The sequence below is a fragment of the Chiloscyllium plagiosum genome, unplaced genomic scaffold (assembly GCF_037043375.1).
Source record: "Chiloscyllium plagiosum isolate Xiang-an unplaced genomic scaffold, Cpla_swu_hap1 HiC_scaffold_7, whole genome shotgun sequence".
Lineage (NCBI taxonomy): Eukaryota > Metazoa > Chordata > Chondrichthyes > Orectolobiformes > Hemiscylliidae > Chiloscyllium > Chiloscyllium plagiosum.
This window is the reverse complement of record NW_028270145.1, coordinates 5,691,433-5,707,754: the sequence shown is the minus strand read 5'-3', so window position 1 is coordinate 5,707,754 and position 16,322 is coordinate 5,691,433.

Sequence of the window (16,322 nt, the reverse complement as noted above, 5' to 3'; positions counted from 1 at the left end):
GTAGGAAGTGAAATAGAAGTATCAGAAGAATGGAAGAATGAATCCAAAATGATAAATGTAAAAGTTGACTTTTCATCAATCAGATTGGAAAGCGTGGAGGCACTTAAAAGATTAGAAAATGTCACATCTTATCTTCCAGAAAATTATCAATATGACTTAAGATTCTTACAGAATGATAAATCAAGTTGTGGGAATATGTCATGAAAAATGGTTTTGGCTGTTCATGATGTTAATGGAGGGAAAGCATTACTTATAAAGCAACACTGAGAGGTTAGCTCAGGTGAGGGGAGCAATTAAGCTCATGATGGGCAATGACAATATTGAACTAAATCAAAGTAGCTGGAGCTCACCTATGGATCACTGAGCTTCTGTATTGCTTGTCATAAAGTCTGCATGGTAACAAAAGTGGACTCATATCTTATACCAAGACTGGAAGCTTGTACTGAACAAAGTGGACACACCAATTTATAATTTAAAAATTGTTCATGTGCCTAGAAAGGGAAATGTTGTTGCAGATGCTTTCCTGAGAGTGCCAGAGACTGTGAGCTGTGTAAAACTTGATTGTTGTGTAACTCAGGGTATATTTAATGTTAGTATGTAATTATAGTTAGCGTGACATAGAATTGATCGTAAGTTTACCTTTGACGAATAATGAAAATGCCCTGAATATTCCATTCTTCACTGGGAGGAGGTGTGATGTAAATTGTATATAAATTGTATAAAATGTATATAAATCAATTGTAAATTGATTTATATACATTTTTGATATCATTTATTGCAAGTTTGTGGTCTTGAATTCTGGATTAGTGAGATGCATGACATTTTTCTGGATCTCTGAGGTCAATAATGAAGTTGTAAACATTTCTGTAGCCTCAGTGATTTCTTTTAATACAGTTTTTAAGGCCTAGCGTTTCAGTTAATGGAACTTTATCAATTGATTTTTACAACTGAGCCAGATAAATATGTTCCAGTTTAGAAGGGCAGGGACTTTTTTTAACTTTAAGCAAGATGCTTGTAGCTGAGAAAGCAATTTTTTTTTAACTGAATGCAACAAATGCTGGAGATCACAGTGGATCAGACAGCAACCATGGAGAGAGAGAGCAAACTGATGTTTCAAGTCTCAAAGACTCTTCATCAGAGCTGAAGTGAAGTGCTAAAGGGATGAGGATGAGGGTGGGGATGGGGGTGGAGGATGGGACTGTGTTTAGAGTGCTGGGGAAGAAACCTGTTGATAATTCCAATTAAGTAAGCAGGACGTGACACACATCATTCTCAGTCCATCCTCTTTGATTCACTTACAAATGGCTCTGCTCATCAAACCTGCACGGATGGGGAGGTACAGGTGGTCACTGCCCATGGAGCATGCTCTGTGGTTTTAGAGGTCATTGGTCAAGGTGGAGACTGGGAAGAACAAACAGTGAGTCAGATCCGCCAGTAACCTGCTCTGAATTTCATGTCTAGAATTGCCCCAATCTACTTTCTCTCCAGCATGTGGAAGAATTGTGAATTGTACATAACTGAAATGAGATCAGCTTGTGATAAAACATAGTCACATGCAAGTTGTTCTCTCACCACTCACCTGTGAGATTCTGAACTTGCCACTCAAACCTTGGTTGCAAGACTGGACATTTTTGATCTGATGTCAAGAATCTTATTTTTCGACTCTTGCCCTACTTTCCAAACAAACCTGCCATTACCCATGTCACCCAGGGGCTGGGAATATTCAGTTCACTGTGTTATCACTTCACCAAGTTGACACCTCATTGCTCGGTATGGCCACTGCTTCTGGCTTTCCTTTTGTGCGTTCTTCATTGAGCTAGGGTTGATTCCCTGGTTTGATGTCTGTGGTAAAAATGTACTGGGCCACGAGGTTAATGATTGTATTTTTGTAGAATTCTGCTGCTGCTGATGCCCCTCAGCTCCTCATGGCTAACCAGTTGCTAAATCTGTTCTAGGTCTATCGCATTTAGCACAGGCATAACGTCATAAAATATGATAGAGCATCTCCGCTGTATGAAGGTGACTTCCAACTAAATGTGAGGTCAAGTATGTTTGATGTCTAGTTAGTTCCCTCACCATCAGTCACAGACTACGTTTAGTAGCACCAGCACTCAACCAGTTAGTCAATAGTGATGCTGCTGAGCCACTCATGGTGATGGCCATTGAAGTCCCCCACCCAGATTACACTCCGCACCCTTGCCACCCTCAGTGCTTCCACCATAAGATCTTCTACATGGAGGAGTATTGATCCAGCAGCCAAGTGCGTGATAATCAGCAGGATGTTTCCTTGCCCATATTTGACTTGATACTATGAGACTTCATGGGTTCCAGAATCAACGTCGAGGACTTCCAGAACAACGCCCTGCCTACAATATTCCATTATGCTGTGAGGTCTGTCCTACAGTGGGCCAGGCACCTACCCAGGAATGATGATGATATGCATGGGGACATTGTATGTAAGGTACGATTCCATGAGTATGTCTATGTCAAGAAGTTGCTTCAATGGTTCTGAGACAACTCTCCCAACTTTGGCTCTAGCTTCCAGGTGTTGGTAAGAAGAACTTTGTAGGAACAATCGGACAGTGCTGGCCATTGTCATTTCTGGTGCTTAGGTTAATGCTAGGCTGTCAGTCTGGTTCCACTGCTTTTTTTTTCAGATTTGTTAGCTGTTTGATGCAATGAGTGACTGCGAGGCTATTTTAGGGGATAGTTAAGAGTCAGTTGAATTTCAGCAAAGTAGCAGAAATAAATACCTGGAAGATGTTATACTCTACGCATTGGTTCCATGTTGTCTAATTAACAGATCAGGTAAGGGACAAAAATCCAAGGTAGACAAGCAGGAGACTGGAAGAGCACAGCAAGCCAGGCCGCATCAGGAGGTGGGGAAGTCCAATGTTTCAGATATAACCCTTCTCCGGGAGTGGGAACGAAGGAAGGGTTTTGGGTGGGGAGGGAGCAGAGTGGTGAGGTAGTGATAGGTGAATACAGGTGGTAGGTATGACCTGGTAGGTCGAGAGGAGGGATGAATCGGGTTGGTCGCTGGAAGGAAGGGTTGGTAAGTGGAATAGAAGGGAGGAGGTGGGGCTGGAAAGGGGGTCGGGGAATGGATGGGAAGGTCATTTGAAATATGTGAGCTCAGTGTTGAGTCCTCTGGCCTGTAGACTGCCCAGATGGAAGATGGGGTGTTGTTCCTCCAATGTGCGGTCTGCCTTACCAAGCAACATAATTAAAGTGAGGCTTTCAGTCATCAGCAAAAATGGAAATGTACAAATTCAGTTCAGTTGTTCAAAGTATAAGTTCCCTGTGAAGAGAAAATAGTACTTAGTTAATAATGCTTTGTCTTTAAAATTTGATATTGGAGAAGTTATTTAGAAACGTGATATCGTGACGTGTCAATCATTGAGTTTATTAACATGAAATTCAAATTTCTCTTGAGAATATTAACAGGCATTATGGAGATTGCAGCAAATGCAGTTGTGTTTTTGTGGGTTGTGTTCATTCCTTGGCAAGAAAAAGTTATACTTAAAGAATTATCTAACTTTAAAGTCCTGAAGAGGTTGCTGGGGGTTTGTTTATTTAAAGGGCCAGGTGCAGTGTTGTTTTCAGGTCACCCTGGAAAAGGAGAAAAGATCAACAATCTGTCTAATTAAAGTTGCTGTTTATTAAGGAAATATATATATATAGATCCAAATTAATGCAACCAACCTCACTATTTGATGAAGAATCATTACTGAATTTAGAATAATGTGAATTTCATGCTCCATTGCTGGCCAACTCGAAGTCGTTAAATACATTTTCTAACGAGTAGAGGGTGATTTGAATTGACAGGCACAAAAGAAGAAGAGATATAATACAGAAACAGATGACAACATAACTAGCCCCAGCAGTGTCATTGCAGATTCATCAGCCATCAATTGTAAATGTTATTAACCAGACCAAACTCCTTCTAAATATATACCCTCGACCCGACATTGCAGTCGCTCAGTGCAGTTACTTCCAAATATGGTCAGACGGCCCATGCCAGACCCCAGACCAACACCAATCACCACTCTGTTCCAAGCCTCCAGGCCACTCCATGCCAGCTCTCAGCTGCCCCGAGGTACATTGCCACCAGGATTGTTCCCCAACACCTGCCACTGCTCTGGGACAGTTCCCCCACACCAGCCCCTGCTCTGGGACAGTTCGCCCAACACCTGCCACTGCTCTGGGACAGTTCCCCCACACCAGCCCCTGCTCTGGGACAGTTTCCCCAACACCAGCCCCTGCTCTGGGACAGTTCCCCCAACACCTGCCACTGCTCTGGGACAGTTCCCCCAACACCTGCCAATGCACTGGGACAGTTCCCCCACACCAGCCCCTGCTCTGGGACAGTTCCCCCACACCAGCCCCTGCTCTGGGACAGTTTCCCCAACACCAGCCTCTGATCTGGGACCATTTCCCCCACACCGGCCCCAGCTCTGGGACTGTGTTCCCCCACACTGGACCCTGCTCTGGGACTGTGTTCCCCCACACTGGACCCTGCACTGGGACTGTTTCCCCCACACCTGCCCCTGCCCTGGAACTGTGTTCCCCCACACTGGACCCTGCTCTGGGACTGTGTTACCCCACACTGGACCCTGCTCTGGGACTGTGTTCCGCCACACTGGACCCTACTCTGGGACTGTTTCCCACACACCTGCCCCTGCTCTGGGACTGTTTCCCTCACACCAGCCCCTGCTCTGGGACTGTTTCCCTCACACCAGCCCCTGCTCTGGGACTGTTTCCTCCACACCAGCCCCTGCTCTGGGACTGTTTCCTCCACACCAGCCCCTGCTCTGGGACTGTTTCCTCCACACCAGCCCCTGCTCTGGGACTGTTTCCTCCACACAAGCCCTTGCTTCGGGACTATTTCCCCCCACAACATGCCCAGCTCTGGGACTGTTTCCCCCACACCTGCCCCTGCTCTGGGACTGTTTCCCCCACACCAGCCCCTGTTCTGGGACTGTTCCCCCACACCTGCCCCTGCTCTGGGACTGTTTCCCCCACACCTGCCCCTGCTCTGGGACTGTTTCCCCCACACCTGCCCCTGCTCTGGGACTGTTTCCCCCACACCTGCCCCTGCTCTGGGACTGTTTCCCCCACACTGGCCCCTGCTCTGGGACTGTTTCCCCCACACCAGCCCCTGCTCTGGGAAGGTTTCCCCAACACTAGCCCCCGCTCCGGATCTGTTTCCCTGACAGTAGCCCCTGCTCTGGGACTGTTTCCCCCACACCAGCCCCTGGTTTGGTACTTCTTCCCCCACACCGGCCCCTGTCGGGGACTGTTCCCCCCACACTAGCCCCCGCTCCAAGACTGTTTCACCCACACCGGACCCTGCTCCGGGACTGTTTCCCCCACACTAGCCCCTACTCTGGGACTGTTTCCCCCACATCTGCCTCTGCTCCGGGACTGTTTCCCTCACACTAGCCCCTGCTCCTGAATGTTTTCCCCACACCGGCTCCTTCTCTGAAACAATTTCCCCCACCCCAGCCCCTGCTCTGGGGCTGTTTACCCCACATCAACCCCTGTTGTGGGACTCTTCTCTCACACGAGCCCCTGCTCCAAGACTGTTTCACTCACACTGGCCCCTGTTCCGGGATTGTTTCCCCCACACCCGCCACTGCTCTGGGACTGTTTCCCCCACACCGGGCCCTGCTCGGGGACTGTTCCCCCCACACTAGCCCCCGCTCCAAGACTGTGTCCCCCACACCGGGCCTGGCTCGGGGACTGTTCCCCCCACACTAGCCCCCGCTCCAAGACTGTTTCACCCACACCGGCCCCTGCTCTGGGACTGTTTCCCCCACACTGGCCCCTGCTCTGGGACTGTTTCCCCCACACCGGCCCCTGCTCTGGGACTGTTTCCCCCACACTGGCCCCTGCTCTGGGACTGTTTCCCTCACACTGGTCCCTGCTCTGGGACTGTTTCTCCCACATCTGCCTCTGCTCTGGGACTGTTTCCCCCACATCTGCCTCTGCTCTGGGACTGTTTCCCTCAAACTAGCCCCTGCTCCCGAATGTTTACCCCACACCGGCTCCTGCTCTGAAACTATTTCCCCCACCCCAGCCCCTGCTCTGGGGCTGTTTACCCCACATCAGCCCCTGTTGTGGGACTCTTTCGCCACACTAGCCCCTGCTCTGGGACTGTTTCCCCCACAGTGGCCCCTGCTCTGGGACTGTTTCCCCCACACCTGCCCCTGCTCTGGGCCTGTGTCCCCCACAGTTGACCCTGCTCCGGGTCTATGTGCCACACACCAACCCCTGCTCTGGGGCTGTTTACCCCACATCACGCCTGCTCTGTGACTGTGTCCACCACACTGGCCACTGTTTCGGGACTGTATCCCCCACACCTGCCCCTGCCCTGGGACTGTTTCCCCCACACCTGCCCCTGCCCTGGGACTGTATCCCCCACACCTGCCCCTGCCCTGGGACTGTTTCCCCCACACCTGCCCCTGCCCTGGGACTGTATCCCCCACACCTGCCCCTGCCCTGGGACTGTTTCCCCCACACCGGCCCTTGCCCTGGGACTGTTTCCCCCACACCTGACCCTGGTCTGGTACTGTTTCCCCCACACCTGCCCCTGCCCTGGGACTGTATCCCCCACACCTGCCCCTGCCCTGGGACTGTTTCCCCCACACCTGCCCCTGCGCTGGGACTGTATCCCCCACACCGGCCCCTGCTCTGGGACTGTTTCCCCCACACTGGCCCCTGCTCTGGGAAGGTTTCCCCCACACCAGCCCCCGCTCCGGAACTGTTTCCCTGACAGTAGCCCCTGCTCTGGGACTGTTTCCCCCACACCAGCCCCTGCTCCGGGACTTTTTCCCCCACATCAGCCCCTGCTCTGGGACTGTTCCCCCCACACCGGCCCCTGCTCTGGGACTGTTTCCCCATACCTGACCCTGCCCTGGGACTGTTTCCCCCACACCGGCCCCTGCTCTGGGACTGTTTCCCCACACCTGACCCTGCCCTGGGAATGTTTCCCCCACACTAGCCCCTGCTCTGGGACTGTTACCCCCACATCGGCCCCTGCTCCGGGACTGTTACCCCCACATCAGCCCTGCTCTGGGACTGTTTCCCCCACACCAGCCCCTGCTCCGGGACTGTTTCCCCCACACTAGCCCCTGCTCCGGGACTGTTTCCCCCACACCGGCCCCTGCTCTGGGACTGTTTCCCCCACACCGGCCCCTGCTCTGGGACTGTTTCCCCCACACTAGCCCCTGCTCCGGGACTGTTTCCCCCACACCGGCCCCTGCTCTGGGACTGCTTCCCCCACACTGGCCCCTGCTCTGGGACTGTTTCCCCCACACTAGCCCCTGCTCCGGAACTGTGTTCCCCATACCGGCCCCTGCTCTGGGACTGTTTCACCCACACCGTCCCCTGCTCTGGGACATGTTTCCCCACACCGGACCCTGCTCCGGGACTGTTTCCCCCACACTAGCCCCTACTCTGGGACTGTTTCCCCAACATCTGCCTCTGCTCTGGGACTGTTTCCCCCACACCGGCCCCTGCCCTGGGACTGTTTCCCACATACCAGCCCGTGCTTCGGGACTGTGTCCCCCACAACGACCCTGTTCTGGGACTGTTTTCCCCACACCGGCCCCTGCTCTGGGACTGTTTCCCCCACACAGGCCCCTTCTCTGGGATTGTGTCCCCCACATCAGCCCCTGTTCCGGGACTGTTTCCCCCACACTGGCCCTGCCCTGGGACTGTTTCCCCCACATCTGCCCCTGCTCTGGGACTGTTTCCCCCACACTGGCGCCTGCTCTGTGACTGTTTCCCCCACACTAGCCCCTGCTCTGGGATTGTTTTCCCCACACCAACCCCTGCTCTGGGAGTGTTTCCCCCACACTCGCCCCTGCTCTGGGACCGTTTCCCCCACACCAGCCCCTGCTCTGGGACTGTTTCCCCCACACCAGTCCCTGCTTTGGGACTATTTCCCCCACACCGGCCCCTGCTCTGTGACTGTGTCCCCCACACCGGCCCCTGCTCTGGGACTGTTTCCTCCATACCGGTTCCTGCTCCAGGACTGTTTCCCCCACACCAGCCCCTGCTTTGGGACTATTTCCCCCACACCAGCCCCTGCTCTGTGACTGTTTCCTCCATACCGGTTCCTGCTCCAGGACTGTTTCCCCCACACCAGCCCCTGCTTTGGGACTATTTCCCCCACACCAGCCCCTGCTCTGGGACTGTGTTCCCCACACCAGCCCCTGCTCTGGGAGTGTTTCCCCCACACTGGCACCTGCTCTGGGACTGTTTTCCCCACACTGGCCCCTGCTCTGGGACTGTTTCCCCCACACCGGTCCCTGCTCTGGGACTGTTTCCCCCACACTGGCCCCTGCTCTGGGACTGTTTCCCCCACACTCGCCCCTGCTCTGGGACCATTTCCCCCACACTCGCCCCTACTCTGGGACCGTTTCCCCCACACTAGCCCCTGCTCTGTGACTGTTTCCTCCATACCGGTTCCTGCTTCAGGACTGTTGCCCCCACACCAGCTCCTGCTTTGGGACTATTTTCCACACACCAGATCCTGCTCTGGGACTGTTAGCCCCCACACCAGCCCCTGCTCTGGGACTGTTTCCCCCACACCAGTCCCTGCTTTGGGACTATTTCCCCCACACCAGCCCCTGCTCTGGGACTTTGTCCCCCACACCGGCCCCTGCTCTGGGATTGTGTCCCCCACATCTCCCCTGCTCTGGGACTATTTACCCTCACTGTCCTCTCCAAGTTCACCTTGCCAGCCCCTCTGTTCCTCTAACAGAAAGGTGAAGAAAAAGAAAGATAGAGAACATGCGGAGCTGAGGAGCTCCAGTTGGATGCCTTACACTGCCATCATGTTGCAGTAAACACAATCTCCTACTTCTCCATCTTAAGCAACACACATGTTATTTTTACATTACAGTCAAAATACAGACAAAGTAAACATAATATGATAGAATTGGCTGAACTGTAACTCTATCGTAATGGTTTAAGAAATAACATATATATTAACAATTACTAATTAACTATTCCAATATAGTCACATCCCATAAACACACCCTTGGCGAAGACACACACAATAAAAACCATTGTCTCACATGCATTCTAACAGCAGGAAAAGAACCCCAGCATTTATCTGTAACAGAGAGTGGAGTGAGAGCTCCCACATCCAGCTTCAAGACCCCAGCAATTGCAGAAAACTACAACTAAAAATCCTGGTTCCGTGGTAAGTTGACCCTACCCATACGTGCTGCTTGTATTGTTCACAAGCTCTTTACTTTATTGACATAGAGCAGACTGTTCATCACCTGTGTTTCAACCGTGCTTCATAAAAACGGGAAAAATACGTAGTCTTTACGTCATAGTATCATCACATGAGGCATTGCCGCAATCCCACCTTATACAGTAATGCACCGTTGCTTGTTTCTTCAGAAACATGCTGGACTCATTGTTGGCTTTTGAGAAGTGCAACATGTAGGAAGGAGTTACACTCTGCTATTGTATACAGGAATGTCGGTATATGCTAATTTAGCATCTTTCATAACAGCATTATATGCCAAAGTTCTTTATAGCCGATGAAATGACTTTGAAGTACAGTCTCAATAAAAATGCAAGAAACAGGAGCAGCAGTGGGCGGCACGGTGGCACAGTGGTTAGCACTGCTGCCTCACAGCGCCAGAGACCCGGGTTCAATTCCCGACTCAGGCGACTGACTGTGTGGAGTTTGCACATTCTCCCCGTGTCTGCGTGGGTTTCCTCCGGGTGCTCCGGTTTCCTCCCACAGTCCAAAAGATGTGCAGGTCAGGTGAATTGGCCATGCTAAATTGCCCGTAGTGTTAGGTAAAATGGGCTACATGTAGGGGTATGGGTGGGTTGTGCTTCGGCGGGGCGGTGTGGACTTGTTGGGCCGAAGGGCCTGTTTCCACACTGTAAGTAATCTAATCTAATCTAATCTAATCAATGTGCACAGTAACGTCCCTTACACTGTAATGTGACAAGAACCAAGTACTACACTTTCAGGTTACTGGTTAAAGAATAGGTGTTGACCTTGGCATTAGGGAAAACTCTCCAACTGTTGAAATAATTCCATGGAGTCTGGCATGTCCAACTGAAAGAGCTGAGTCTGCACTTCGTCTTTTAAATGACAGCAGTTCTGACAGTGCAACACTTAACTCAAATGTCAGCTCAGATTTTCAGCTCAAGTCACTGCAGCCAGATTTGAACACATAACATGGGCTTAAAGGCTACCAGTAATCTACAAATCACAACAAAGTAAGCAAGAAACAAAACACTACAGTTTTTGTGTGTTATGACTGAAGCATGAGGACGTTATTGTCGATCTCGTTGTAATTCTCTGTAGGTCACAACATAAAATAAAAATGTTTCCACAGTTAACAGGATGGCTCAGCAAAGACCTTATCTATATCAATTTTAAATAAGAGATCTATTAATAATGTTACTTTAATGAAATACAATTATTGACTTATTATCAAAACAAAATGTATTCAAAGCAGAAACAATAATTGGTTAACCTATGCAGTCAGTAATATGGAAGAATTAATACTTATCCTTCGAAATAGACCAAAACACAAATAAACCCAAACACTTCAGGAAAAATTGTATTTCTCTTGTCAGCAATTCATTTTTTAAAAATAAAAATTATTTTATGGCACTGGGATGACTCTTGATGGCAAAGAAAGGTCTGCAGTACAAAATGTTCCGAAGTCTGCCATTCCAGTGTTCTGGTGTGGGTGTCAAAGCACGAGTCAAGTCTGGTTGCCTTTTCAGACCGGGCAGACACAGCTTGTTCCAGAAATACAATATTAAGTGTTCCTGCAATCATTGTGCCAAAAGAAAAACAGATTTCACTTAAAATGCAACAAGAGGCTGTTTTCAAAAATAGGAGTCATCAGCAGAACAGCCCTTTCTTATAGATTTTACATTCACTGGTGGGATGTGGGTTTTGCTAGCCTGGCCAGCATTTATTGCCCATCTTTGATTGCATTTGCAAAGGTGGTGAGAACGTAGATACTGTCAAAGGAGCTTCTGTGAATTACAATTGTGCATCTTGTAGATTGTACACATTGTTGTTCCATGCTTTAGGTGGAGAGGGCAGCCAGTGTTGAAGGCATTGGAGGGGGCACCAATTAAACAAGTTGCTTTGTCACGGTTGGTGTTATGCTTCTTGAATGTTGTTGGTGTATCCCATCATTCTCTTGATATGTGCCAGACAGACAGTGCGCATTCTTTTGGGGAGAGAGATGGTGAGTTACACGTCACAGAATTTCTAGCCACTGACCTATTGTTGTAGCCACAGTGCTTTCTAGTTAATGTCAACATTCAGGATGTTGATACTGAGGGATTCATGAATGGCATTGCCATTGAATATCGAGGAGCAATGGTTACATTCTCTCTTGTTAGAGATAGTCATTGCCTGGCACCATTATGGCATGAACATTACTTGCCACTGGATGTTGTCTTGCTGCATACAAACATGGACTATGCTACTGTCTAAGGACTTGTCAATGGTGGGAAACACTGTGCAATCATCCGTGACCATCCCCACATTAAACCTTAAGATGAAGAAAAATCATTCATGAGACATTGAAGGTGTTCTGCCTAAGACACTACCCTGAGGAACTCAAAGTTAAAAATCACACAGCACCAGGTTATAGTCCAACAGGTTTAATTGGAAGCACACTAGCTTTCGGAGCGACGCTCCTTCATCAGGTGATTGTGGAGGGCTCGAACGTAACACAGAATTTATAGCAAAAATTTGCAGTGTGATGTAACTGAAATTATACATTGAAGAATTGATTGTATGTTAAGCCTTTCATCTGTTAGAATACAGTGATAGTTTCACTTCTTTCATGTGTAAATCACAAAACCCTTTTTTTAAAGTTGCATTCTCGGATTAGCTGTTAACAATGGTGATAGCTAGACAATATGTTGAAGGTGTTAGCCCCCTGTGTTCTCTGTCTATGACCTGATGTTTAGATTGATTCCAATCTAAAAAGTGAGATAACAGAGTTTTACATAAATTCATGCAGTTTTTGAGCTCTGAAAGCTAGTGTGCTTCCAGTTAAACCTGTTGGAGTATAACCTGGTGTTGTGTGATTTTTAACTTTGTACACCCCAGTCCAACACTGGCATCTCCGAATCCTGAGGAACTCATGCAGTGATGTTCTGGAGCTGAAATAATTGACCTCTAACAACCACAAGCATCTTCCTCTGTGTTATGTCTTAGGTATGATTTTGGCCAGCAAGAAACTTCCACCATTTCTCATTGGCTCCAGTTTTGTTAATGCTCCCTAATTCCACACGCAGTCAAATGTTCCTTAGACAATAGGATATAGGAGCAGAATAAGACCATTTGTCCTATTTTGAGTCTACTCTGCCTTTCAATCAATGCTGGTATGTTCTCAACCTCATTCTCCAGCCTCCTCCCTGTAACTCTCGATCTCTTTGTTAATGAAGAACTTACCAATCTCTGTTTTAAATACACCCAATAACTTGGCCTCAACAGCCCTCTGCAGTGATGTGTTCCACAAAGTCACCACTCTCTGGCTGAAGAAGTTCCTCCTCATCTCAGTTCTAAAGGGTCGTACTTCACTCTTAGGCTGTGCCCTCGGGTTCTATTCTTTCCTTCAGTTGGAAAGATCTTCTCCACATCCAATCCATCCAGGCATGTCAGTATTCTGTAACTTTCAATCAAATCTGCCTTCATCCTTCTAAAGTCCACCAAGATTAGACCCAGAGTCCTCAACTGCTCAACATATGACAGCCTTCATCCCTGGGATCATTCTTGCGAACTTCCTCTGGAGCCACCCCAAGGCCAGTACATCCTCCCTTTGATACAGGGTCCAAAACTTCTTGTAGTATTCCAAATAAGGTTTGGCCAGAACCTTATGCAGTCTCAGCCATATATCTCTGCTCTTGTATGCCAGCACTCTCAATATGAGTGCTAACATCATTTGTCTTCTGAGCGGCCAACTGAACCTGCATGTTAACCTAAAGAGAATCATGGACCAGGACTCCTAAGTCCCCTTGTGCATCAGATGTCCAAAGCCATTCCCTATTTAGAAAATAATCAAAACCTCTATTCTTCTGACCAAAGAGCGTAACCTCACAATTTCCCGCATTGTATTCCACCTGCTATTCATTTGCCCACTCTCCTGGCCTGTCCAAGTCATTCTGCAAGCTCCCTGCTTCTCTCTCCACCTATCTTTGTGACATCTGCAAATTTAGCAATAGTTTCTTTGCCCAGATTGTTCCTGTGTAACATGAATAATTGTGGTCCCAACACTGACTCCTGCAGAACTCCACCAATCATCAGCCGCCATTCAGCAAAATACCACTTTATCCCTAGTCTCTGCCTTCTGCCAAACAGTCAATCCTCTATCCATACCAGTATCTTGCCCATAAAACCATGGGCTCTTGTCTTATTTAGCAGCCTCTTGTATGGCAAAGGCCTTCTGGAAATCCAAAAAGATCACGTCCTCTGGCTCTCCCTTATCTAACTTGCTTATTACGTTCTCAAAGGATACTAACAGAATTGTCAGGCATGATCTCCCCCGGACAAAGCTGTGTAGACTCAACCCTATTTTACCATGCACTTTTAAGTTTCTTCAATCTCATCCATAATAATGAGCTCTAAGATCTTACCAATAACTGAGTTCAAGCAAAGTGGCCTATAATTTTCTGTCTTCTGCCTTCCTCCCTTTCTAAACAGAAATGTTACATTAGTCATTTTCCTGTCTGCGGAGACACTCCCTGACTCCAGTTATTCCTGAAAAATCATCACCAATGCCTATTCAATCTCGTTAGCTATCTCCTTCCAAACTCTGGGGTGTAGCCAATTCAATCCAGATGTTTTATCCAACTTTCACAACCTTCAAATTCCTCAGCACCTTCTTAGTGATGGCCACAACACTCACCTCTGCCCCCTGACTCTCCTGAAGTCTGGTATACTACTGATGTTTCCCACAGTGAGAACTGATGCAAAATAACTATTCAGTTCCATTGCCATTTCTTTGCTCTCCATTAATACTTCTCGAGCCTCACTTTCCAGTGGTCCAAAGTTAATTCTTGTCTTTCTCATATCCTTTATATACGTAAAAGATAATCTTGCAATGTTCTTTTATATTACTAGTTAACTTACCCTCACATTTCATCTTCTTCTGCCTTATTGCTTTTTTTCGTTATCCTCTGCTAGTTTTTAAAGGTTTCCCACTCCTTTCGCTTCCCATTAATCCTCACCACATTGTTTGCTTTTTCTTTTGTTTTTATGCTGTCCCTGACTTCCCTGACTAACCATTGTTACCTTTTCCTCCCCTTAATATATTTCTTTTTTTATCGGAATGAAATTCTGCTGTGCCTCCTGAATTAGCCCCAGTAACTCCTGCCATTGCTGCTCCCCTGTCTTCCCTGCTAGGCTCCCCTTCCAAACAACTCTGGCCAGCAACAACCTCATGTCTTTGTCGTTAACTTTACTCAATGTAATATCGTTACATCTGATTCCAGCTTCTCCTTCTCAAACTGCAGGGTGAATTCTATCATATTTTTGGGGTTCCTTCACATTAAGCTCCCTAATTAAGTTTGCCTTGATTCACATCACCAAATCTAGAATTGCCTGTCCCTTAGTGAGCTCTACTACAAGCTGCTCCAAAAAGAATCTTGCCGATATTTCACAAATTCCTTTTCTTGGGATTCACTACCAACCTGATTTTCCCAGTCCACTTAATCGCTCTGTTATATGGAGCATATTATTAAACTGGACAGAGTTCAGAAAAGATTTTCCAGGATGTCGCCAGGAATGGAAGGCTTGAGTTATAAAACTAGGCTGGGACTTTTTCATTACATCATAGGAGGTTGCGGGGTGACCTTATAGACATTTATACAATCATGAGGGGCATAGAAAAGGTGAATAACTAAGGTGTTTTCCCTAAGGTGGTAAGTTCAAAACTAGTGAGCATATTTTTAAGGTGAGAGGAGAAAGATTTAAAAAGGACATGAGGGCAACTTTATTTACACCAGAGTGGCTCATGTGTGGAATGAACTGCCAGAGGAAATGGTGGATGCAGTTCCAGTTAGAATATTGAAAAGACATTTGGATAAGCACATGACTAGGAAAGGCTTGAAGGGAAAGGACCAAATGTAGGCAGGTGGGACTAGTTTAGTTTGGGACCATGGTCAACGTGGACCAAAGGGTCTGTTTCCATGCTGTATGACTCTATGATTATTGTAGAGGCGCCTTTCTTACATGGTTTTTTTAATTTCCTGACCATAGCTCGGAGGCTGGTACATAGCTCCCATTAGGATCTTTTTACTTTGCGACTCCTCAACTCTACTCACACAGATTCTATGCCTTCTGACTATGCATTACTTTGTGCTCTCGGCGTACTTTCATTTCTTACTAACAAGGCAACCTTGCTTCCCCATCCATCTGCCTAACCTTTTACTAGGATACATGTTCTTTGATATTTCGTTCCCAACCCACATCCCATTGCAGCCACGTCTCTGTGATACCCACAACATCATACCCACCAATTTCTATCTGAGCTATAAGCTCATTTACCTAGATTTATGTACTGCGTACATTTAAGGATAACACCCTCAGTCCTGCATTTATTGCCCCCTTTTCAGTTTTGTCCCCTTATCTCCTGTGCATGAAGTTAGATTCCTGACCCGTTCCATACTCTGTGTACCATTACGTATTCTGGAAACTTCAATAACCTCTGCTGAGGCCTTCCCTACTTTAACCTTTCCCATAATTTTCCATGCAACTGACCCACCGTTCCACTATTTAGTTGAAAGACCTATCCACAGCCATAGTTATGTGATTCACCAGGACTCTGGCCCCGAAATGATTCAGTCAAGGGCAATTATTCTCAACTCACTTCTGGAGTTCAGCTCTTTTGTCTATTTTTGGACCAAGCCTGTAGTTGAGTCAGTAACTGATTGACCCCAGTAAAACCCAAGCTGAGTGTTAGTGAGCAAGTTATTCCTTTGTAAATGCACTTGATAGTGCTGTTGACAGCCCTTTCCATCATGTTAAGGTGTGAATTCCCTATAAATGACTGAATTTTCACCAATATGAGTTTGGCATGTAATCATGCCAAGAGTGTTTTATGGGCACAATTTACTTTTTCCCTTTAGGACAGTTACGTCACAATGCAACATAAATCAAGTTTCTTATTGTCATATCATGTACACTACTAAACTATAAGTGTAGGATTGAAATCCAACACAAGAGTTAAGAGAAATTTAGACTTATCTATAATGCATGTTTTACTATTCACTTTCGGAGCTTTGAAGAGGGCAGAGCAAGG